The sequence below is a fragment of the Bos grunniens genome, chromosome 3 (genome assembly GCF_055505025.1).
Source record: "Bos grunniens cultivar Pamir isolate PY7600 chromosome 3, Bosgru_T2T1.0, whole genome shotgun sequence".
Lineage (NCBI taxonomy): Eukaryota > Metazoa > Chordata > Mammalia > Artiodactyla > Bovidae > Bos > Bos grunniens.
This window is the reverse complement of record NC_141167.1, coordinates 16,858,679-16,882,360: the sequence shown is the minus strand read 5'-3', so window position 1 is coordinate 16,882,360 and position 23,682 is coordinate 16,858,679. Positions and strand designations below refer to the sequence as shown.

At 48.7% G+C, this 23,682-nt stretch overlaps 1 protein-coding gene across 6 annotated transcripts in view; it reads left to right on the top strand.

The window, feature by feature from the left end:
• HIVEP3 (HIVEP zinc finger 3) overlaps positions 1–23,682 on the top strand; it is a 560,729-nt gene that overhangs the window by 437,097 nt on the left and 99,950 nt on the right. For all 6 annotated transcript variants that reach the window (XR_015156914.1, XR_015156913.1, XM_086382277.1 and 3 more), the window contains one exon: positions 22,063–22,260. The gene's annotated coding sequence lies outside the window, so the exon portion shown is untranslated. The remainder of the gene's footprint in view (positions 1–22,062; positions 22,261–23,682) is intronic.

The window sequence follows — 23,682 nt, the reverse complement described above, 5'->3', positions numbered from 1 at the left end:
CAACAACAGCAACAAAAAAAGCATGCTAATTTGTGCCTCTAAAACTTGTTTCTGCATGTTAGTTTTAGCAAGTCAGTTTCCCACATTTTTTCCTATTCTGTTAACTTAATTTCTCTTTTCTCAGAAGAAAAATGGCAAATGGCATGCAAATGATCCTTCTCTCTCCACTGTGTCTTGTATCCAAGGAAGTCAAAAGTATTGCACGTGTTCCCTGAGATGAGGGTAGCCGAGCCATGTGACAACTTGGTGGTAGGTTTCTAACCCAGAAACCCACATGCAACATTGGTATTTGGGGAGTTAAAAAAGAACCTCATTAAAAGTGCCACTAAAACCCAAAAGCCTGCCTCTGTCAAGTGTGGATTTCACACAAGGGATCCCCAGCACTTCCACATACACACATATGTCTGTCGCCCTGAAATAGGAGCATCTTTACTGTTCCTAGTGCCAGGTCACTGGACATGCTGAGCTGGGTGAGGTCGCCCTTTGATTAGGTGATGAGTTCTAGCTAAGCTAATCTTCACCCTATTCCCTGGTCCCAGACTTTCTCACCCCATGTTGCCCCCGGGGTAGAGTCCTGGAAACTGCCTGCCTGCCCTTTGAAGCCCTTCACAGAAGGGGGTCCTGCCTCAACCTCCACGTCCCATGACACTTACCCCTGTGCATAAATCCTGCTGCTGCTGCTGCTAAGTCGCTTCAGTCGTGTCCGCCTCTGTGCGACCCCATAGATGGCAGCCCACCAGGCTCCCCCGTCCCTGGGATTCTCCAGGCAAGAACACTGGAGTGGGTTGCCATTTCCTTCTCCAATGCATGAAAGTGAAAAGTGAAAGTGAAGTCGATCAGTCGTGTCCGACTCCTAGCGACCCCATGGACTGCAGCCCACCAGGCCCCAGGTCCATGGGATTTTCCAGGCAAGAGTGCTGGAGTGGGTTGCCATTGCCTTAAATCCTGCCCCCACCCCAATCCTGCTCCTCACTGCAGGCTTGTTCTCAACATTTCCCCGTCCCACCTAAGGTACTTGGTCTAATTCCATGTTGTTATTGCCTCTGTTAGAAACTGAACTTCAGTTTCCTACCTGGAATAGTAAATCAATATGCACTTAGATTCCACAGATAAAGTGAAGATCAAATAACAGAAAGAGGGAAAATTTACAGAGGGAATTTTCTTTCTCTGTAGGTTAGGGAGCGGCTTTTCAAGCATCTCATTTGAGGATGAAATAGTTGGTTCAGCTAGTTCCTCAGACTGGCCTGTTCCTCATTGGACGTGCATGACCTCAGACGTCATTTGAAGTCTCCGAGCCTCTCTTTCCCCCACCTTAAACATGGACTGACGCTACTACTTCCCTACTGGAGTTTTGATTCACTGCTGTGAAGCTTGCAGAAAGCCTAGAGCAGTGCTGGGTGCATAGAAAGTGTTAGTTGTTATTCTTATGATGCAAATTCCATCAATCAACTAAAAATTCACCTAAGTTTAATAAAAATGTGCAAAGGTGTAAACAGGTAATTCAGAGAAGTGAAAATAGCTCATAAACATATGATTGATGCTCTACCTACTAAAAAACAAAGGATTATAAATTAAAATGGTTAGAGATGGCAAAAATGTGAAAAAATAGAGACAAGCTAGTGCTGGCAACGGTCAAGGGCACTTTGAGCTTAATTTGGTGTCAATGAAAATGATAAAGGCACGTATTCAGGTTTGATCCCAGGGTTGGGAAGTTTCCCTGGAGAAGGAAAATGGCAACCCACTCCACTCTTCTTGCCTGGAAAATCCCATGGACAGAGGAGTCTGGTGGGCTATGGTTCATGGGGTCACAAAGAGTCAGACACGACTGAGCACACGGGCACAAATGTGTATATGTATGTATGTGTATACACATACATACACACACGCGTGCGCGTATAAAGGGTGTTCCCTTGCACATTGTTTGCAATAGAGAGAACTTGGAAATGACCTCAGTGTCCAGCATTGGCAATGCTTAAGAAAATTATGGTGAATTTGCACCACGGAATACTTTTCGGCCATTTAAAAAGAAAGAAGTGCATCTGTAGGTCCTGACGTGGGAGGACGTTTACAACATATTCTTAACTGGAAAAAAGGTTTTCTGTGTGATATGTGTTACCAGATCCCATTTTTATGCAGAAATTGTTAAACAGTTGTATATGCGTGTGCATGTGTAGATGAGATTCTGTGTTCATGGAAACAACATGGGGAAATACCAGGGAACTCTTAGTGGTACTTTTATCTGGGGAGGAGAAATTGGGTGGGTAAAAGGTGACTGGTCCACGTTTTACTTTATGTACTTCTGTATTTTTTTTTACATTATTTTTGAACAAAGAAAGCAAAAAAGAAAGCCCAGGAAAATAAAGAGCAAAGACTAATCTTTATAGCACAGGATTATTGAGAAGATGAAATGAGGTCATGCTTGGCAAACATCTAACATGGTGTCTGATGCTTACTAAGTACCCAATAAATGCTTCCATCCCTGCATAGACTCTGTGCCACCCCTGCCCCTCCAAGTCCATCCTGGTGTTTTCTGAAAACCACGAGCTCAGTTAACACACAGTGGTGATCACCGGTTGCACAGCACACAGGGTGCTGTGTGCACCACCCCAGTGCCTACCTTCCTGGGACCCCTGGTTTGGGGAACCCAGCCTGTCTCGTTTCCTAGCCATTCCCTGGGTCCTTTCTTCTTGGTCTTCTTGTGAAAGGCTGCTTTCCTTCACTGGTTGCTACCGGCCATACCTCCTGTCTCCTGGAAGGAGCCTCTCACCACCTTGTAGCATGGGGCTGGCATATTCCAAGGGTGACTCTAATCATCTGAATCAGGTCTGCTCACACGTTTATTTCTTTTCTGTCTCCTCTCACGGCCAGGCTTTCCCACCCTGAGGCGGGTGTGCGGGCTTTCCTGGGTCCCTTCCCCCACTAGCTTCCACCTGGCTCTGATGAATTCCATCATGTCTGCTTAAAATCATTTTACTTCCAATTTGCTAATTTAATTCTAGTCTTACAGAATTTTGGCAACCCTGCCAAATTGGGTGCCAGATGCAGATTTAATGAGCATATTTTCAGTTCTTTCTTTCCTGTCTGCATGAAGATGCTGAAGAGACCGGGGTGTGGAATGAGTCCCTTGGGGGCCCCCGGGATCACCCCTCCCTACCTTTGACCCTGAGCACCCCCCCACCCCCGCCTACCCCTGCTCCACCCCAGCCTGACTCTTCAGCCAGGTCTCTCCTGTCTGACAGGAAGCACTCAAGTCTGCTCCTGGGGGAAGGGAGTTATTGCGTCATCTTCTCAGTCCTAGAATCCTCAACCTAGTTCCCATCATTTGGGCTTCACAGGAAGTGTATTTGGAGAAAATTACTTATTTCCTCCAGCCCATGTCTTCCAGCAGCCATGTGCAGCTCAACAGATGTTCACAGATCCCTGTCTTCTACAAACACACATTGAGCACTTTCTAGACCGATTTCTCCAAGCGTGGTCTGCAGATAACCTGCAGTGGAATCACCATAGGGGTGGCAGGGGCGGGGAAATGCGTATTCCTGGGTCCCGCCCCACAGCCGTAGCACCACCGGCCTGCATTCCACCACCGAGGGAATGCTTGTGCCTCCAGCATTACCACGAGCTGTCTCATTTCAAACTCCTACCGACCCCTTACCGAGACACTGTAGTCTCCAAGAGTTAAGACTCAGAAAAGTCCATCTTCTCTGTGTGGGTGGCTCAGTATACACAGGGGCGAGTATCAAAGTGGGATGGGACTTGGCTCGAGGCTTGTAGTTCAAAGTGAAGGACTCTTGCCATCTTGGGTAGCGGTGTCTCAGGGCCGAGAGCTGTCGTGCTCCATCATGACGGGTTCACCGCAGGCCTGTGCCGGCCCTCATGCTTCCACACATGCCCTGCTTCACAGAAGAGGGAACGGAGACCGCGATCTCACCACCCAGCCAGCAAGTCTGCCACGTTGTCAAAGCAGGGACCATGACCCACACCACATCTGGTTGTAAATTCTGTGCCAGGAGGGCAGGGGGCTGAAGGGAAGAAAATGGATGATCCCCCCCAGGACCAGGAGAAACGTGGACCTCTCTGGTTTCAGCTCGGAGGCCTGCCCTGCTTCTGGGCAAGTCGCCTCTATTCCTGAGCCCTGGGCTGGTCATCAATATGGGACAGGGTTGGCTACAGTCAGTGGTTTCCAGTGGCACCTCCCTCACCCTCACTTCTTCATGGCCCCAATAAAATCTTATTTAATATATACAGAGAGACAAAACTGGAGGTGCCAGGAGTGGCTCAGAGCTTTCTAGGAGGCAGCCTGGGACATCTCCTGTAGCATTAGCATGCATCATCTGGGTGCTTCCTCTGCTCACCCCACCCCTCAACATGACTGGTAGCTACAGCCTAGGTTTGAGGTCTGGCACCTTGGGCTCAGACTGGGCCCTACCACTTTCTGGCTTTGTGACCCTGGCAAATTGATTCCCTTCTTTGAGTCTCAGTTTCTCCTCTGCAAAGTGGGGGTGATAGTAATAGAGTTGAGGTGAGGATAAAATGAACTAGTGCACACAGATTGCTTAGCACCATGCCTTGCAGGTAGAAGGTGTGGTGACTTTTGTTTTCCTTTGACAGGATAGGACCTACCACATGAGAAATTAACCAGCATGGCTGAGACTTCCCAGGGCCCTAAAAATACCATGTCGTATGAGTGAGTGGTGTGGACGCTGAGGCCTGCATATTTGCGGGTCTATATATTTCAGCAAAATGTTGAGCCCATGAAGGGGGTGAGCTCTTCTAAGAGGGGAAACTCCCTAGTGGGTGAGGGGCAGGGTTTCGATCAAAATTCCCAAGTGGGAGTCGTGGGGCAGGAACACAGAGCAGCCTGGCAGGGCTCGCCCCAGAGCAGAGGCTGGGCTGGTGTGAGTAGTCACTTGCCTCTGTGGACCCGGCTATCTTGGGGCAGGGCCCAGCCCCATCCTAGAGGCCTGAGGACAGGGCCAGATTGGAGCACCGTGGGCTTCAGGCCCAAGGGGGTGCCCAGTGGCTCGTGGCAAGAGGTCAGAGAAGGAAAGATTGGGACACTGCACGGAGGGGCCTTCTGGAACCTCCTGTGCCCACGGTGCCACGCGGTGGGGACTGTGAGTATGAGAGAGTGAGTGGCTCTGAGGAGGGGATGTTTTCCATCTCAGTGGGGCTATTTCTGGCTCTGCTTCTGCAGTCACTGTGGAAACTGCACGTGCCCGGTTCAGTGTAGAAACATGACGAGTTTTTCAAGGGTGATGTACACTAACCAGCCGGCCAGGAAGCTGCCGCCACCGCTGGCAGGGTGTGTGTGTCTGCCCGCCTCTCCCCTCCCCCATCTCCTTCTCTCTCGTCCTGGGCCGCCTTTCTCCTGGAGCTGTATTCAGGGGAGATGTGTTCCTTGCAGTGTGATAGGTAGACAGAACAATGATCTTTAGAGGACATCCGCCGCCTCATCTCTGTTCACGTGTGCTCAGTCGTGTCCGACTCTTTGCAACCCCGTGGACTGTAGCCCACCAGGCTCCTCTGTCCATGGGATTCTTTAGGCAAGAATACTGGAGGGGGTACTGGAGTGGGTTGCCATTTCCTCTTCCAGGGATCGGAACCACGTTTCCTGCAGCTCCTGCATTGTCAGGTGGATTCTTTACCACTGAGCCACCCTGGGAAGCCCGTCCTCACCCTAGAACCTGTGGATACATCACTCTACTTGGCAAAGAGGAATTAAGATTTCACATGGAAATATAACTGCTAATTAGCTGCATTTTGGGTAGGGAGATTATCTTGGCTTCCCTGGTGGCTCAGAGAGTAAAGAATCTGCCTGCAATGTGGGAGAACCCAGGTTCGATCCTTGGGTCAGAAAGATCCCCTGGAGAAGGGAAATGCTGCCCACTCCACTATTCTTGCCTGGAAATTTTCATGGGCAGAGGAGCCTGGTGGGCATAGTCCCTGGGGTTGCAAAGAGTCGGACAGGACTGAGTGACTAACACACACACTCCGCCTGAGCCCAGTGCTATCACAGAGGGCTTTAGGTGTGGAAAGGGAAACCAGGGACTCAGTGTCAGGGATGTGATGGGAGGAAGGCTCCACTGCCCTGGCTGGCTTTGAGGATGGAGGAGGGGGCTGTAATACCAGGAGTACAGGCAGACCCCAGAAGCTGGAAAGGGTGAGCAAGTGGACTCTCCCAAGAAGCTCCAAAAGAAACAGAGCCCTGCTAGCACCTTGACTGTAGCCCAGTGGTCCATTTTGGACTTGTGACCTCCAGAGCTGGAAGAGTATACATTTGCGCTTTTTAAGCCACTGATGGGTGCGTGTTACAGTGGCCGCAGGCAGTGACCCGGAAGGCTGACTGAGCCTACCATAGGGAGAGGTCCTCAGAGAGGAAAGCTGCAGGCATGATCTTTTGTTTTCTTGGGGTCTGATCATTGCCTGTTGCCTCACTCTGGACGCAGGTCCCCTCTGACTAACTTGTTCTCTGAGGGGAAAGTGACTGTCCCCTCAGTAAGCACCCAGCTCTTCAGACCCCAGAGTAAGGTCTCCTGCAAGCGGCCTGTGCAGATGCCCATCTGTTCAGTCCGGAATGCCACCCCCATGTCCCTCCATAAGCCCTCCAGTTCCTAAAGGCCCCCTATCCTGTCTTCTCTAACTGACTTCTCCTTCCTTTGACATTAGTGCCACTCATGGGCTTTCCTGGTGGCTCAGATGGTAAAGAATCCATATGTGATGCAAGAGACCCAGGTTCAATCCCTGGGTTGGGAAGATCCCCTGGAAATGGAAATGGCAACCCACTCCAGTATTCTTGCCTGGAGAATTCTAAGGACAGAGGAGCCTGGCAGGCTACAGTCCATGAGGTTGCAAAGAGTCAGACACAACTGAACAACTAACACACTTTAGAATTATGTCACTCACTTGAGGACCTTGCATTGTCTGTTTTAACCACCAGCAGGCTGCTGCCCCTCCCACACTCTACCCTCCCCTCTCCCCGCCACCACCCATCCCCTCCGACAGCCACAGGCCTAGAGCATTGCCAGAACCTAGGTGAAGAATAAGTGACTTCTAGCCGAGTTTCATTGTTATGTGGCAGCTTGGATGGGAGGGGAGTTTGGGGGAGAATGGATCCATGTGTATGTGTGGCTGAGTCCTTTTGCTGATTACCTGAAACTATCAGAAACTATCACAGCAGTGTTCATCAGCTATACTCCAATACAAAATAAAAAGTTTAAAAAAAAAAAGAATGAGTGACTTCTGCCTGTTGAAATCAGTCGTGCCCCCTACTAGTAGAAGCTGTGTTCTGTGCCGCGTGATGAAAGGGCCCAGACTTGAACACAGGATGCCCGGTATTTGGTCCTGGTTGTGGTGCCTGGGACCTTCGGCCCCGGCCAGATCACTCCCCTCCCCCTCACAGACGGGCTGCAGGTAAACAGGGCTGGTGTGGAAGCCTCTGACAGCACTGCTGTCTCGGTGAGTGTGGCTATCACTGTTGCTTTTCTGCCCCAGGCAGAGTCCGGCAGGAATAGCTCCCCTCCCCACTGTGGCATCTGTCTCCACCCTGCCTGGAGCCCTTCTCCCCTAGAGTTAGACACTTCCTGCACTCCTGGACCTGGGGGAGCCCGCACAAAACATAGAGAACCAGGGTCGGGACGTAGGTGAGGCGAGTGAGGTGCCCAGGGTGCAAAATTTCCAGAGATCCTAACCTTCAGCATCAGGCGAATGTGGCAGGCACATCTAACCCACCCTCCCGTAATAGACAAGGAAACTGAGGCCTCGCTTAAGGGCACATGGGAGCTGGTGGTAGAGCTGGGACCAGAACGCAATTCTCTCACTTTCAGCTCCAGGGCAGGTCCACTCTTCTTCCAATTAAATGCACTAGCGAGTGGCTGAATGACTTTATTACTCCAACACCTATCTATGGAGAACTTATTTTGTGTTAATAGCATGCTAGGGTCTGGGCTTCAGCTTGGAAACAAGACAAACAGAGTCTGGTCCTTCCCTGAGAATGCATATTCTGTGAGGAAAGAATAATGAGTTAGGTCTTTCATTACAGTGATGATTAATGCTATGCAGGGACTGATCGGAAGCTGTGAGCTGTGGATGGTTGTGCAGATTTCGCACTGCACAACTGCACATAGCGGTCCTTCCAAGGGGCCTCCAGTGGGAGTTTACAGTATAATTGGGAATACCAGACCAGTATATCCTTAAAGCACCTGTACAAGATCATGGATGACAAATGGGAACAACAGGCTGGAAGAAGGGGCCAGAACTGCTGCACTTGTTCCTTCTTCCCCAGGGCTCTGAGCCCCCACCTTTTCTCCCGCCCTGTTTGATAATCAGATCACATGCAGTCAAGCTCTCACTGGGAGTCTCAGGGGAGGAGCCCTGCATCCAGAGGGCCTGGAAGACCAGGAGGATTGAGGCATTGCCCGACCTTGGGGGGCAGAGATTCTGTTGTCCTGGACAGGGTTCAAAGGCATGGAGGCCTGTGGTAGCAGGTGGGATTGGAATCTTCAGAAATAAAGGTTTCTCTGCTTAGAAGAGTTGTCTGTCCAGCTCTCAGCATCATCTATTTTCTAGAATAGCGGGCCTGGAAGGGGCCTGGCTTCTAGAAATTCGGCGTCTCCCTCCCACCAGTGTCCTGTGTGGCCTTGTACTCCACACATCTTTGAATGTGTCCACATGTGTGACGGAAGCACACGGAAAAGCATGGGCAGCTGGGTGTTGCTTTTCTAAACTGTTCTGGCTGTCTGTCGGGCAAGGCCAGCTCCCTGGCAGCCGTGCTGTGACATCCTAGGGGCCAGTGCCACTCCTCCCCAACACGAGTTGGGGAACTTTAACCATCCCCTCACCTCTCTGAGCCTCACTTTATCTGTTAGATGAGAGTGAGAAAGACCCATCTCACCAAACTGTTAAATTCAAAAGGAAGAATCGATGTGCGCAAGGGCATTTTAAATCCCTGGTTTATATGGACATAGAAATTGCCACCCAGTAAGGGCTTTCCTTCAAGAATCAGAGGACAATATAACATATTTCCAGAGTGAGAGATCCATCCTGCCTTACAGGATGCTGAGAAAGACACATGTTTTCTCTGCTTGTTTTCCTTTTACTGGGAAGAGTTATTCTGACTAGTAAATAACTCCTTGGCAGGGAGTTGAAACAGAAGGGGACCTCAGAGGTGGGCCTGTTCTAATCTTTGACAGAGGGGAACCATCCGTGCTTGGGGGGAACATGACTTCTCCTTGGTCACATCGCCAGTTAAAGGCAGAGCTGAGATCCTGCCCACCTCCTGTGCGCCCCCCACCCTCCCCTATATTCTGGGAGTTTAGCTGTTTAAAGAATGGGTAGGTAGACTCAGCCTGGCAAGGAAACAAGAGGGTGGCCCCCATGAGGAGTAAGAGGACTAGAGGGTGGGCACAGTCTGGACAGGAGTGCTCAGGCTGGGCAGGAGGGAGGCAACAGCATGGACAGTCTTGGTTCTGAGTAGCCAGAGGCAGAACACCTTTTAGATTCTCCTCCTCCTGGAAGTGCCCCAAAGCCTCAGCCCAACTCCAGGTTCCCAGGATGTGCAGCCGCCACAAAGGCAAGCCTTAGGCTGCCCAGGGTCTGGGGCCGCAGCATAGACGGAGATGCTGGGGACCCTGGGAAAGCCCTTTGGTCTCAGTGGACCCTGGGCCTGCTGGTTTGGCAGGGTCACCTGTTGCTTGTCCTGGAAAGTGAGTTCCTGAATGTGATGATGTCAGGGGCAACACCCTGGAAGGCAGGCCAGTAGGGGTTGTTTACTGGCTGTTTCTCATCACTCATTCACTCCGCACACCAAGCGCTGTGCTAACAAGCACAGAGGTACATGGATGGTACACGTTGTTCTTGCCCTAAAGGCACTCGCTGTCTGCAGGGAAGACGGACTCACGGGAAGATAATATCACTGCGTAATAGGGTCAGTGTTGCACCACAGCTCTGGGTGGAGGGTCAGTGGCAAGAGAGAAAGAGGTTCCAGCGCAGTGCCTGGCTGTTGGAAGGGCTAAGGGAAAAGGAGGCATTGCCAGGGCTGAGCTTTCAAAGGATGGGTAGGAGTGTGCCTGGCGGAGAGGGGAGGGAGGACCTTCCTGAACAGAATTTGGAACCTGGGTAGAAAGTGGCATGTCCAGGTATTAGGTAGCTGAAGAGTAAGGACTGAGCAAGAGTGTCATGTGATGAGTGAGGCTGGAAGGTTATGGGGACCATATGGAGAAGAGGGTCTGACACTTTCTTAAGGAATCTGGATTTCTAAGGGTGGTCAGCAAGCGTCAGAAGTGGTTATGGCACACCGTGATACCCACTTACTCTGCAATGTAGGAACACCACTCTGCATGGCATGGAGAGTAGAGCCAGGGGCAGTGGGTGCACAGGAGCCCAGGGGCTTGAGAGACTTTTACAGAATGAATTCACTGAAAACCTGGGGAAAATTGGGGGTGTGGAAAAGGAAGAAGTCAGCCATGGCTCCTGGACTTCTCAGGATGCCTCGTGGGGTCCCTGTGCCGAGGCTCAGGGTCCTGTCCAGGGTGATGGGCTGCTTACCTGGGACTCAGCAGTGGAACTAGGGCTGGGCTGAAGCTGTGAGCCCATGGAGGTCCTGACTGATGGCTCGTCCGCTGGTTCCCTCAGGAAGAACACGTGGATGCTGTGGAGTTGTTGATTCATCTTCACCAGCACACCTACACCCAGGGGCGGTCAAGTGAGAGAACTCAGAGTATATCTTCTCACTCATTTTCATGAATGATGCTCAAAGCTCTGTATGTGATACAAAGATGAATCACACACATTCTAGTCCTGTCCCCAAAGGTCGTGTGGTTTGTGTGTGATGCTGACAAATATTTGTATCAGTATTATATTCCACAAACACAGGGGAGAAAAGGGAAAGGCCACAGGAAAGGGACATGCTGTAAATGAGAAGTCATTTCTGGCCAGAGAGGGAAGGGTATGGAGGGCTTCGTGGAGGAGGTGGCATATGAGCTAGGTTCACTTGGGTGATTGTGGTTGTATTTGGCCACAGTGAAATGGAGAAGAGCGTTTCAGACAGACAGAGCTGTACAGAAACAGACAAACTGTGAGCATAATAGTTTGGCTGGAGCAGGGGTTGTCTAGGAGAGCATTGAAGTCAGGGGCAACCAGGCTATTAGTGGAGGAGATCCCAAGTATAGACTTTACAGGAAGAACCACTGAGAACTTTGGGACAGGAAAGGGCATGGTAAGAGCTGAGTGTTGGGACAATTTATCTGACCTTATGGAGAGGATGACAGTTCAGAAGCTGCTGTGTATTGGTCCAGAGGAGGGGATGACCACTGAGGTCTTTACAGGGTGGTGGAAAAAGAGGACTCTATCCATATTTATTGACTTTCATTGAGGCTTTAGGCTGGGCATTGTTCTAAACATTTTATGTGGATAAACTGAGTCTCCGCTTAGTCCAGCCATGCAGGTGCTACAGTTTTTCCCGTTTTACACATTAGTTCACTGAGACTCAGAGATATTAGGTAAGTAACCTATCTCTAGGAAGATCACACAGCGAGGATGTGGAGGAGACAGAGATTCGAACTTGGGGCCTGTCCTCTTAAATTCCACCTTAGAAATAGTTTCCCGAGGGGACTGAGCCAATGAAAGGTGGCCCAGCCGGGGCTGAGACAGGTCCTCCCGCCTGTCAGACCCCCAGCCCCGGACCGGTGGGGGTCTCTGGCTCTAAGGGCTGCCCCTGGAGCTCCCCATCCCCCTGTGGGGGGCAGGGCGGGGCCTGGGCTTGGGCGTGATTTGGTTCACCGATTCGAAACAGCCTACGTATATAGGTGGTGACGATGTAAATAACTGATGCAATGGAAACTTTCTATGGAAAAAGGTACCCGCTCTAACAGCCGCAAAGTCCAAAAAAAGGAAGAACAGCAGAGCAGACCCAGAGGGCTCTGTAGCAAACAGCTTCCTTTGGCACAGCCTTTTCTGTTGGCCTGAGCTCCTGAGCTGGTCGGGGGAGGGGATCAGCAGCACTGGGCAGATGGAGAGCTAGACCAGAAGCTCGCCCGATCCCTGGAGGGTCTGGGGTCATCAGGCTTCCCCTCTTAGCTCAGGGGGCAGCCATGTGGATGCAGAAAGCAATAATTCCTCCAAACACACACCCTGCTTCGCATTCTGCCCTGAGGGCCTTGATTGTGATGCCTCCCCACTGTGGGCCAGTGGTTGGGGGGTCACAGTCTGCAGGTCTCCCAGGGCCTCAACCTGCTTCTTCTTTTTTTTTTTTTCCCCTCCTGTGCCATCTCTGTCAATAAGTTGCCATAGTCTTGGAATCTGAAATCATCTTAACTTACCAGACAAAACCATTGTCAATATAAGTAAAGCTAAAAGATTGGTAATAACCGAAAGAGGAAGAAGAGAAGGTCATTTTTTGGAAAGTTGGCTCGGTATTATGCAGTTCTTACACCCACCCGGGCTATGCACTATTGCTCCCATTTTAGAGAGGAGAAGACTAAGCCTTGAAATGTTAAGTGACCTGCCTGAAGCCACGCAGCAACAGAGACCAGTGGTGCCTGGTTTTAGTCTAACACCAAAGCCTAGGGCTGTCCTTCAGCTGTGCAGGACTGTCTACATGCCTGTGTTTCCTCAGCTGTCAGATGGTAGCATCGGTGTGACAGGAAGGTAATAGGACTGACGCTGGCCCATGGTAGGCATTCAGCAAACGCGAGTTTCCTTCCCTGCCCCTTTTTCCTGTCTCTGCAGACTAGAGGTATGTGATGAGCCTTCCAGGTGGGGAGAGGGTGGGAAACAGCCCAAGTCTGGGGCTCCTCGGGAGAAAGGGTGGTAATCACTGATTTTCTGGCCCAGCTTCCCTACTGGTTGGAGAATACCCTGTGGCAGGGGCCAGTCCTTCTTCACCTTTGCACCCTAGGGTCTAGCCCAGTGACAGGGAGTGTCTTGTCCATGGTGGCTGGGTGCAGTTGGCCCTCGAGTGTGGACCAGTCCAATGGGCTGTCTATTGTACCCAGCTGCAGGAGACTTCCGGTGAAAGAGGGCCTCCACTAGGTGTGGCCTGGTATGGCAGGAAACGAGTCCTTTACCCCTCTACCCCTGGCAGCTCTCAACACCTCAACCTCACGTGCAGTCCCTGGGGTTTCATCTGCACCTCCTCTTCCTGCCACTCTTTATTCTCCTAGACTCCTGGGCTGAGCGTCCTCCACATGCATTCAGTGTCTCTCTCTCCCCATTCCCTGCCGTATCTGAAAACCATGGGTGTTTCTCCTGCCTAATCCCCAAATAGTTTGTGGGACCAGATAGTCTCACCTATCACTAAACGGACTCCATTACCCTGCACTTGAAGTTCCTCTTTTTCTATCTCCAATACAAGTGGAAATATATCACCATCCTCTATTTTTATACTCTGCTTTTACTGGAAAACATTTCCCAGGACTTCTCAAAGCATGTCCTGTCTATCTCAAAGGCTCTGAGCTCCCTTGCCTTTCTTTCTGCTCATTTTCCTTGTTTGGGGTCACCTCATTACTCCATGAAAAAGAGAAGCTTCTTGTCTGGAGAATGGGGTCAGGAACCAGGAAGGATCCAGGGGTGGCCCAGTGAATGTGGCACTGTTCTCAGACTGGAAAGCACGTGTTTGAAGCAAAGGTGTGCATCTCAGCAAAGGGAGCTGAGCCTGAAGTCTGTCAGCCTAAAGCCTGAAGCCTGACCACAGGGAAGGAGGCAGGAAAACTTACAGAGCCGATCTCAAAACAGGATCCAGAACGAGGAGAGGTGGACAGCAGGGAGGATGGCTTGGAAGGTCTCCCACTGTCCCTGAAGAAGAGCACAGGCATTAACCGAGTGCCTCTCGTAAGCTGGGTCCACGCTAGATCTCTCACACTTTGTCTCATCCAGTCCTCACAACAAACATTGGGAGGGGTGATGTTCTTCACTTTTTTACTCATGAGGAAAGAGGCTCAGAGAGGTTAAGTAATTTAGCCGAGGTTGCACAGCTATTAATGAGTGAAACCAGGGTCTGTCTGAAACCAAGTTCCTCTGATATCAGGGCTGACTCTCTGAGCTTTTCCTGTGCTACTACTCTGATGTTAGGTAAATGAGGCAGTAATTCTCTCCATTTCCCCTCCCGATTGCTAAGTAGCTGCTCATGATCTCCCAAGATTATTCTATGGGATTCTGCATGTGTGTCCCAGTGTCCTGGATTTTGGGGTTTTCTTAATTGATTTACAGACCACCATAACAGAAATAAAAATAACAGCGATCCATCCCGCAGTTCCCTGCCCCAAGCAGATCAGACTCAGCTTATCCATATGCCGGCCCTGTCTGCAGATTCACAGTGGAGGACAGGCTGTGTGTCAGGAGGGCAGCCGTGGCCTCAGAGCTGGCCTTGTCCACTTCCTCTGGGATCAGGGTGTGAGGCCCCTTGCTGGAATCCCAGGCCCCCAGGCTTCCCTGCCAGCCCTTAGAAAGTAGCTTTGTTGTGCTCTAGTGAGGCTGGCCCCTATGGGCATCTGGGGTTTTTCTTTAACTCTTCATCAGCTGAACTTCCCCTGCAGGGATGCACCTCCAGTGCCCAGGCCGGATGTGGGGCGCCTTCCACCTGCCAGCAGAGGCCATGCTCTGATGCTTTGGTTCCACAAGGAGGGTGGGGAGGGGAAAGGATGGGCCTCCCTCCTTGTGGTTTTGGGTGGGGCCGGCAGAAGAGCTGGCCCTGGCCGTTCCTGCCCTGGGTGGATACCACCTTGCAGATTGGCCCCTCTTGCCCTAGTAAGACCTGCCCTGTTCAGCTGCTTTCTAAAAAGAAGACAGTTTTATATCATCTTAAAATTACAATTTTTAAATTCTAAAAGCCATATATGATTTAAAAAAAAAAAAAAGGAAAGGAGTATAGGAATATGTAAGGAAGAAAATGCATGGTCTGAGCCCCATTCATGCAGTCTCACCCCTAGGATGTGCTGACAACTTCATCCCGCAGGTCCTCTGTAGCATTAACAGCTACACAGATATGCATGTGTCTGTGATGCTGCTTTCCCCCTTTTTGCACACCACCCCATTGGTGCAGTCATAAAGAAACTGCCTAACGATGCAGGAGACACAGGAGATGCAGATTCAGTCCCTGGGTAGGGAAGATCCCCTGGAGTGGGAAACGGCAACCAGCTCCAGTATTCCCATCTGGAAAATTCAATGGACAAAGGAGCCTGGCGAACCACAGTCCATGGGGTCGCAAAGAGTCGGACACGGCTGAGCACGCACACACACGCGCATTGAGGGAAAGTGTGTGTAGCAGCTAAGTGTGCAGGCTCTGGACGGAGACAGGAACCAAGGTTCACCACCTGTCAGGTCTCTTTTGCTCACTACGTCTCATGTGGAAAGTGGGGCCAGCAACAGTGCCTCCCATCCAGCAGGCTGTGACAAGTAAGGGAGGTCACCCCATACTCAACACATAAAGTCACGATGAATTTCTGTCATCAGTCAGAGCAGGTATTTATTTTTAATTAAGAAAAAATATTGCCCCATTATTATACCATTGGGTGGGTTTACCATCATTTACTTATTAGACCAATTCCTTGTGATGGGTATTAAGGTCGTTTCCATGTTCACCGATAAAAATGGTGCTGCCGGCATCATGTGTGCATCTGTGTAAGCTGATTTGTGTGAATTTGTGTGCGTGCACTTGTGAAGCTGCTGGATCAACATAAACTGTGACCACTGCTTTTCTCCAACACTGGATGGGAGCAGTCATTTTCCTCTTTGCCAGTCAAATGGGCAAAAGGTGATACTGACTTTTAATGTATATCTTTTGATTATTAATGAGGCCAAGCATCTTTGCATATATTTATTACACATTTTAATTTCTTGAATAACGATCTGTTTATTTCCTCTCTCCATTTCACTAGCTGTTCGTCTTGTTGTTTTATGGGTGCTTTTTCCATATTATAGATATTGACCCTGTTTTATGTATGTTGCAGACATTTGTCTGTCATTTACTTGGTAACCGTCAGCAGGGTCTTCTGTTATATGTAGTGCTTAATATTTTTGTGTGTAGTCAATTTTGTTAATCTCTTCCTATAAGAGGACTGAGATCTGCTTCAGGCTTTGAATGTTATTCTCCAACACTAAATTATACAAATATTCTAATAGTTTTGGTGTTTTCGTGGATTTGCTTGTATGTTTTGTTTTTATCTTTAATTCTGTTGTAAGTGTGGTGCGTGTACTCTATTTAAAGTAGAATTCTCCATCCTCCCTCACTCTGTACCCCACTTTATTATCACACCTTTTATTTTGCCTATGTTTCTTTCCTGCTCATCTCCCCTGGCCAGACCCTCAGCTCCTCCAAAGGCAGAGACCTTTACTGGTTTGTTCATTGCTGCATATGCAATGCCAGAATAATGCCCAACATATAGTAGGCACTAAGTAAATATTTGTCAAATGAATACACAACCAGCCAGTGGTCACCGTTATCTTATTTAAATACTCCCTTCTTTCTCACTAATTTGGAATTCCATCTTTGGTAGCCTTTCCTGTTTCTTCAATTGTTATTGGCCTTTCCAGATTTTCTCCCTCTTCTTCAGTTATACAATTTATAATTTTCTAAAAAGTCATCAGTTTTCAAATTCACTGACATCAAATTATGCATTTAAACTTAAAATAATTTCTCTTAAATTCCCTTAAATGTAAAGCCATATTAATATACGTGTTAATAGTGTCTTTCTTAGTGCTTATTTGTGATTTTACTGTTCTCTGCTCGTCAGATTAGCCTGCGGTTTCTCCGTGTTGTTTGTCTCAGAGAACCAATTTCTTTCATTGTGGTTGCTGTACTTTTCTCATTCATTCGTTTTTGCTTTCAACTTTGTTCATTTCTCCCTTCTAGATTATTTTGCTTTATTATTTTTCAGCTTCTTGGATTAGATGCTTGATTCATTTAGTTTCAGTCTTCCTTCTTTTATTGTGAAAGTATTTCAGGTCTAAATGCAGCTTTGGCTACATTCCACAGGTTTTTTAAGTAGGATTCTCAGTCTTGTATGTTTATACATGTTCTGCACTTTCAGTTTTGCTGTCCTCTTTGACTCAGATTTAGTTAGCAAAGCATCTTAAAGTTGTCCTGTGTGATTTACTTTATTATTTGCTACTTGTTAGTTTCTAATTCTATGGTATTGAAAACTGACTTTGTGATATCTATGCTGGAATTTGAGACTTTCTTGTAGTCTAGTACAAGAGCGTTTAAGAAAAAGGTGTTTGGTTTCTTGAGTATATATGAAGCTAAGCTTACTATCTGCAGATCCTCTGTGTTTTTCTTATATAAGGTTACTTGTACCATCAAATCTTGAGTCATGAACTTGTTTTGTTTCTTTTGCCTTCTCTTTGTAGTGCTAAGAATGTGTTATTTCATACACTTTATGGTTATGTTGTTCAGGATGAAGGTAAAGGTTTGTGATTTTTGTTTCTTCTTAGAGAAAGACTCATTAGCAATATAAAATGCCCCATTTTATTCTAACATATTTGTATTTTGTCAGATATTAATACTGACTTGCCTGCATTCTTTTTGTTACTATTTTGCCTATTGATGTCTTTTTGCTGTTTCTTTGATTTCAACCTTTATTAATTTGTATAAATAGCATATGGCCAGATATTTTTTCCCCTACATAATCTCTTGTCTTAAAGTAATTTAATTTGTTTACATTCTTGTATTTATGATGTTTCGTCTTACTCTATATCTTTTGTTTATTATACTTTTCCTTTCTTGTTTTCTTTTCCCTTTACCAACTCTTGCTGGATTAATTGAATTTATCCCCCCTCCCCCACAGTGGGATGGGGAACACATATATACCTGTGGCGGATTCATTTTGATATTTGGCAAAACTAATACAATTATGTAAAGTTTAAAAATAAAATAAAATTAGAAAAAAAAAAATTTAAAAAAAAAAAAAAAAAAAAGGCCTGTATCTTATCTTCCTTCTAGAAATGGTTACCCTTAAATAAAAAACTAAAACCCGTGTTTCTATGTCAATGTCAAGAATTAAACATTATCTAATTTCCAATAAGATGAGACCAATATTACCCACATTTGTTTAGATTCGACTGTACATTTTTCTACTCTCACTGTTCATCATTGTTTCCTGCATATCCTGCCTTGACCTTTCTTGAATTACTTATTCTGATACAGTTTTTATTTTGTTGGAGTAATTCCTTGAGTAATTTTTTTTTAAAGAAAAGATAAGTGGGTGGCATTCTATTTTTAGTGCTTCTCTGTTTGGCTTTGAGACTCGGCTGAGTAACAGTTCTCAGGGTTTTAACTGTTTCCCCTCGATCTCTGTAGTCTTGGCTCTGTTGCCCTCTAGCAATTAATGATGTAGATGTCAAGCCCAAAGTCAATTTGATTCTCAAAATTTGTATAGACGCTGTCAGAGAGGAAGCTGAGTTCATCACTCACTGGGTAAGGGGAAACTTCTCTTCTATAGCATCTTGGCATGTCTGGAGGAAGGAGGCAAGATCTGGATTTTGTTGACCGTTGGAAGTCCCTTAAAAAGGTATGTCAATGTAGAGCTTGACTAGGATCATGTAAGGAATACACTACAGCAGTCCCAGACCTGTGGAAACAGTGATGAGGAATGTTGAGATGAGGCAAGAGAATCAGAGAAGAGCTGATGGAGCCTTCAGCACATTTCTGTAATGAATAGTCAATCCATCTGCCAGGGCTGGAGTCTCGTGGAAGTGAATCATGCTCACGAAGGCAGTAAGGTGTCTGGGCTGGTGGCTTCTGTCCCCTGCCCTGTGCCCCAACTGTGGTGTTTCTGGCAACTGGAAGCATTCACTCATTATCTGTGGCTCTCAGGAATCCCATCCTTCCCGCCCTGCCCTGCCTCCGTGCCAGTTTCCTGGGTGTTCGGCAGGTGGGCCTTCCCTTGTCCATGTTGGGTGAGACTGACTGAGCTCTGATTAGATTCTCTGTCCTTCCTACTCATCTGCTTTTCCTCAGACTTGCTGGCCAGCGGATGCTGCAATGGATCTTTTCTTTCTTGTACATGTCTCTCTTCATTTCAGTGGTGTTTGGGGGAGAGGAGGGAGATGGATGAGCCCGGTTTGCCATATAGAACCTCAGGTGTGTGTAACATTCCTGGTGACCCTGATGCAGGTGCGTCCACCTGGCTCTCCCACTGGCCACCAGAGGCCAAAGTGGCATTGAGGCGATGCTGAATGAGAGTGAGGAGAGCTCTGGCTCAGTCCTCCCACCTCACCCCATCTTCTCCTCCAGCCACACCCTTGGGCCTGACCGCATTACCTCACTGACTAAAACGGTTCAGTGACCTCACTCCCCTACAAGATCAAGGCCAGACTACCACATATATCAGGGTCTTTCCCTCCCAACTCTCCCCTCATGAGTTACCACTGCCCCTCACCTCTAACCAGAGGGACAGAGTGCAATTTCTTGAACGTTCGGTCAGTTTGGGGGCGCGCCCGTTGTTTGAAACGCCCCTCTCTCACACATTCGACACCATCGGAACTGACTGCTCCTTCCTTTACACCTTTACCGCGCAGCTTAGAACCAGGGATGCTATAAGGCATTCCTTTGACTTCTTGCCCCTCCCACGTCCTTACCCCCAGCTGTGATCCCCTTGAAGGGAGGGACTGAATCTTTGCTGTCTTTAATCTCCAGGATCTGCTACCCAGCCTGGCCCCAAGTAGGCACTGAATGCACATCAGTTAAATGAATGAACAGCCAAATTAGGGTCTAAAGAGAATTGTTCTATGCTGACTGTGTGTGACACACCATGCCAGCTCTAGGGGTAGGGGGATGAGTCAGATGGCCTGCCTCAGCTGTGTGTGTGTGTTTGCACGCACATGCATGCTCAGTTGCTCAGTACTGTCCAACTCTGTGACTCCATGGACTATAGTCTGCCAAGCTCCTCTGTCCATGGGATTTTTCAGGCAAGAATACTGGAGTGGGTTGGCATGCCGCCCTCCAGGGGGTCTTCCCGACCCAGGGATTGAACCGACATCTCTTGTGACTCCTGCATTGGTAGGCAGGTTCTTTACCACTGTGCTGCCTGGGAAGCCCTACCAAGGCTTTTTAAGACTCCTGGAATCTGTGGGCATAGAGGGTGCTGTTACATATTCCGAGAGGCCAGCAAATGTGCTGTGGGTATTCTGGGGAGGCAGGGCTTGAGTCCAGTCTGGGGTGAGCTGGCTGAGCTTTCTCAGAAAGGTGGGGAGGATTTGGCCAGAGAGACACGGGTATGGGGAGGGGAGTAAATGTGAACTGGACAAGGTTCAGAGGTGGGAGAGCCTGGACTGTGTTTATAGGATAACATGTTCTGAGACCTTGGTGTTTTTAAACTGGGAGGGGTAGAGCTAGCTCTTTTTATTAATAATTTGAGATCTATTGGAGGGCGTGAGATTGGATCCGGGGATGGTAGAAAAATGTGAAGTCGTGAAAAGTTTAGATGACTTGGACAACAGAATCAGGGAAGACTAGACAGGAGCCACAGCACAAGTTCCGTTACTCTGCTATGTGGTGGTGTGATGCTGCACCGGAGCGTGGGATGGGGCTGGCTGGATTGAGAGCAGTGGTAAAGCAGGGAGGGGACAGCAGAGGGGCTTAGCTGTGCCTTCATAGGAATCAGCAGTAGGATGTAGTTGCCAAAACATGAACTATCCCAAAGCTGTGTCAATAAAAACATGGTGCCCGAAAGAAGGAAGATGGCAGTGCCCCAGACCTGCATGCAGGTTACCTTAGACCTAGATTACTAGAGTAATGAAATAGTATCCATAGTATAACATGGACTGAGCCACGCACCAGGTATTGGTCCAGACCTTCTAGGTGTATGGAATCATTCATCTCCTGGGAGGTACTTGTCATTCTTAGCCCCTCTTATCAGGCACAGCAAGGCTCAGCAACTTTGCAAAGCAGAAGTAATGAGGAGAAGGCCTTAAGTAGAACCCAGGTATCCTGGCCCTAGGAGCCAGGATACCCGTTCTCAGTTGCCAGTCCACATTGCCTCCAGCAGACACACCAGAGTATAGAGTGGTGACTCTAGATTCAACTAGAATGCCTAGGCTTTCTAGATCTTGAAACACGTTCCTCTGCATGTTCTTGTTTGATTCTTAAATCAGCCTGGTAAGCTGGTTATTAAAAACTGATGCAGTAAACGTTGCCTTCCTTGGCCCTCAATGCTCTGTTTTGTTTGGTGATTTGGGGAGTACAATGAGCTCTTATGTCTATTATTGTGTTTAATTCTCACCCAGGCCCCACTATGAGTCACTTTTGCAGGTTGTCTTGGTTTTCTCTTGCTGTGTAACAAATCACCTCCAACCCGGTGGCCAAAAACAAGCCTCCTTTGTAAGCTCGAAGTCCTATAGTTCTGAAGTCTGGCACAGAGTGGCTGGGTTCTCTGCACAGGGCTGCAATCAGGGTATTTGTAGCCTGAGTTCTCATCTGGAGGCTCAGAGGGAAATTTCACTTTTCCAGACTCATTCACTTGTTTGAATCCATGTCCTAGGGAGTTGCGGGGGTTCAGCAGGGGGTTGCTCTCAGCTCCAAGAGGCTTCCCTCAGGTCCTTACCAGATGGCCTCCTCCATCTGCAAGTCAGCAAATGCATGGCGAATCCCTTCCCTGATTCTGAGCCCTATGACTTCCTCTTTTGTGACCAAAAAGAGACAACTCTGCTTTTAAAGAATTTTCTCAATTAGGTCAAGCCCACGGAATAATCTCCCTATTTTAAGGTCAAGTGTGCCTATAACAGAACCTAATTGTAAGAGTAAGATCCATCATATTCACAGTACTGAGGATCATGCAGGATGTGTTCCCCAGGGAGATGGGAAACCTAAGCACCGTCTTAGAATTCTGCCTGCTTGCTGATGAGGAAATAGAGGCTCAGAGAAGTTCGGTGTCTGATACAAGGTAGAATATGGTAGGCACCAGGGCCACCACCATCTCCCCAGGCCACTTGGGAATCTGTCCCTGCCCCAAGACAAGCAGGCTGGGAGGAGCCGGGGGCCTGGGCCCTCTGGGATCAGGCGGACAGTGTTCTGTGTGTAAAGAAGTTGACCAGGCAAACTCTTTGATCATGTTTCTTGACCATCCCCTGCAGGATTCGAAGCACGAACCCGGCAGCCTCCAACTAGTTCATGGAGGAGCCTCGAGAGATACTGGCCAGGCGAGCTCTCCCTTGCAGAGGGAAGAACAGAGTGTGAGAGGAGGCAGCTGCCACAGGAGTGGACATGAACGCTGGTTTTCAAAGAGAACAGCGTTTTAGTTTTGGTCATCGCAAGTGGTGCCTTCAACACAGGTAGGAAATGGGCAGTCCTCAAATACGCGGCCTTTCTTGCCTGAGCTTGCTAGAGTCCTTCCTCTTTATAGTGGATGATGGTGATGATGGTGGTGATGATGATGGGGTTGAGGGTTGATGGTGACGCCTCCCTTGAGCCTCCGTGAAAGCTGGACCTCCTCGGGACTTCTGTGGTCAGGAGTACAGCAGAGACCTTGAAAATCAACACTCTTTTGCTCCACACACTGTCTCCCCTCAGATGCAGTTCTGTCTCTCCAGCCCCTCAGATTCCAGTCTGTCCTCGGCAACAACTCCTCTTAAGGGCCCACAATCTCCCTACGCATGCACCTCACTGTATCTCTTGCTGCCGGAGCTCCACTCACTTCTCTGTGCCCCCCGCCCCCCGATGGCTCTTGCCTAAAAAACCCCCTGCCTAGTCAGAGGATCACAACAGAGCAGCATCTTTCAGGGTCCTCCTGGATGTGAAGAAATGAAAGGATATTGGGTTCTCGGTTTGGCCTGCATATGAGAATCACGTGGAGTTTTTAAAAATTCCAATGGCAGGGCCCCACCGTCAGGGAGACTGACTAAATGGGCCTGGGAAAGGCCCCAGCATGGCTAGGCGCGCGCTCTCTCTATATCTATATCTATATCCATTTAATTCATTTTTAGCTCTTCAGGTATGAGTTGTGATTTCAGGTTATAAGTTCACGCTGTGGTTCAGTTTAGGTGTGTAGTGTTAGAAGCTCTTTAGGTCAGGAATATAAATCTCTGGATGTTTTGTCTGGCCGTGGAGTACATCAGAATCATCCAGGGAGGAGAGGGAGGGAGGGAGTGCCTGGGTTTAAAAAAAAAAAAGGAAGAAAATAGATTTCTTGGCCCACCCAGACATGCTCTCTGCATCAGGCTCTTGGGGGCTGGGGACACAGGGATCTGTATTTTTATGTTGGTCTAGCCAAGGTCTGGGTGCTTGGGGTCTCTCTCTGGGGCCCCTGGAGATGCCTGTCCTGTGTTTGGGTCTGTGGGCTCAGCTGTGAGTCCCAGCCGGTGCTTCCCAGCCTGATGTGCCATGAGCGGTGCTCTTTCTCTTCCTCTAATCAAAAGTTTTCCCACGTACAGAGAGGAGGATAGGGCCTCTGGAAACCCTCAGAAACAGCTGCCTGAACTGTGGGGGGCCTGGGCCTGGGCCTCTGCACACAGCTCAGCAGTGCCACGTGGACCTCCTAGACCCAGGCTATGATCAGGGTTCTCCAGCAGAGATGGAGGAATCATCCCCCGGATTCTAAGGAAGGGTGCCCTGGCATGTGAGCCTCAGTTTGAGGGCATATGTAAATGTGGAACTTAATAGTGGAAACTCTGGATCTTCCCAAGTGCAAATCACAGCTTCAGCATTTACTGGTTTGGGAGGCAGGTTGCTTAGTTTCTGCCTCATGTTTCTTGCTT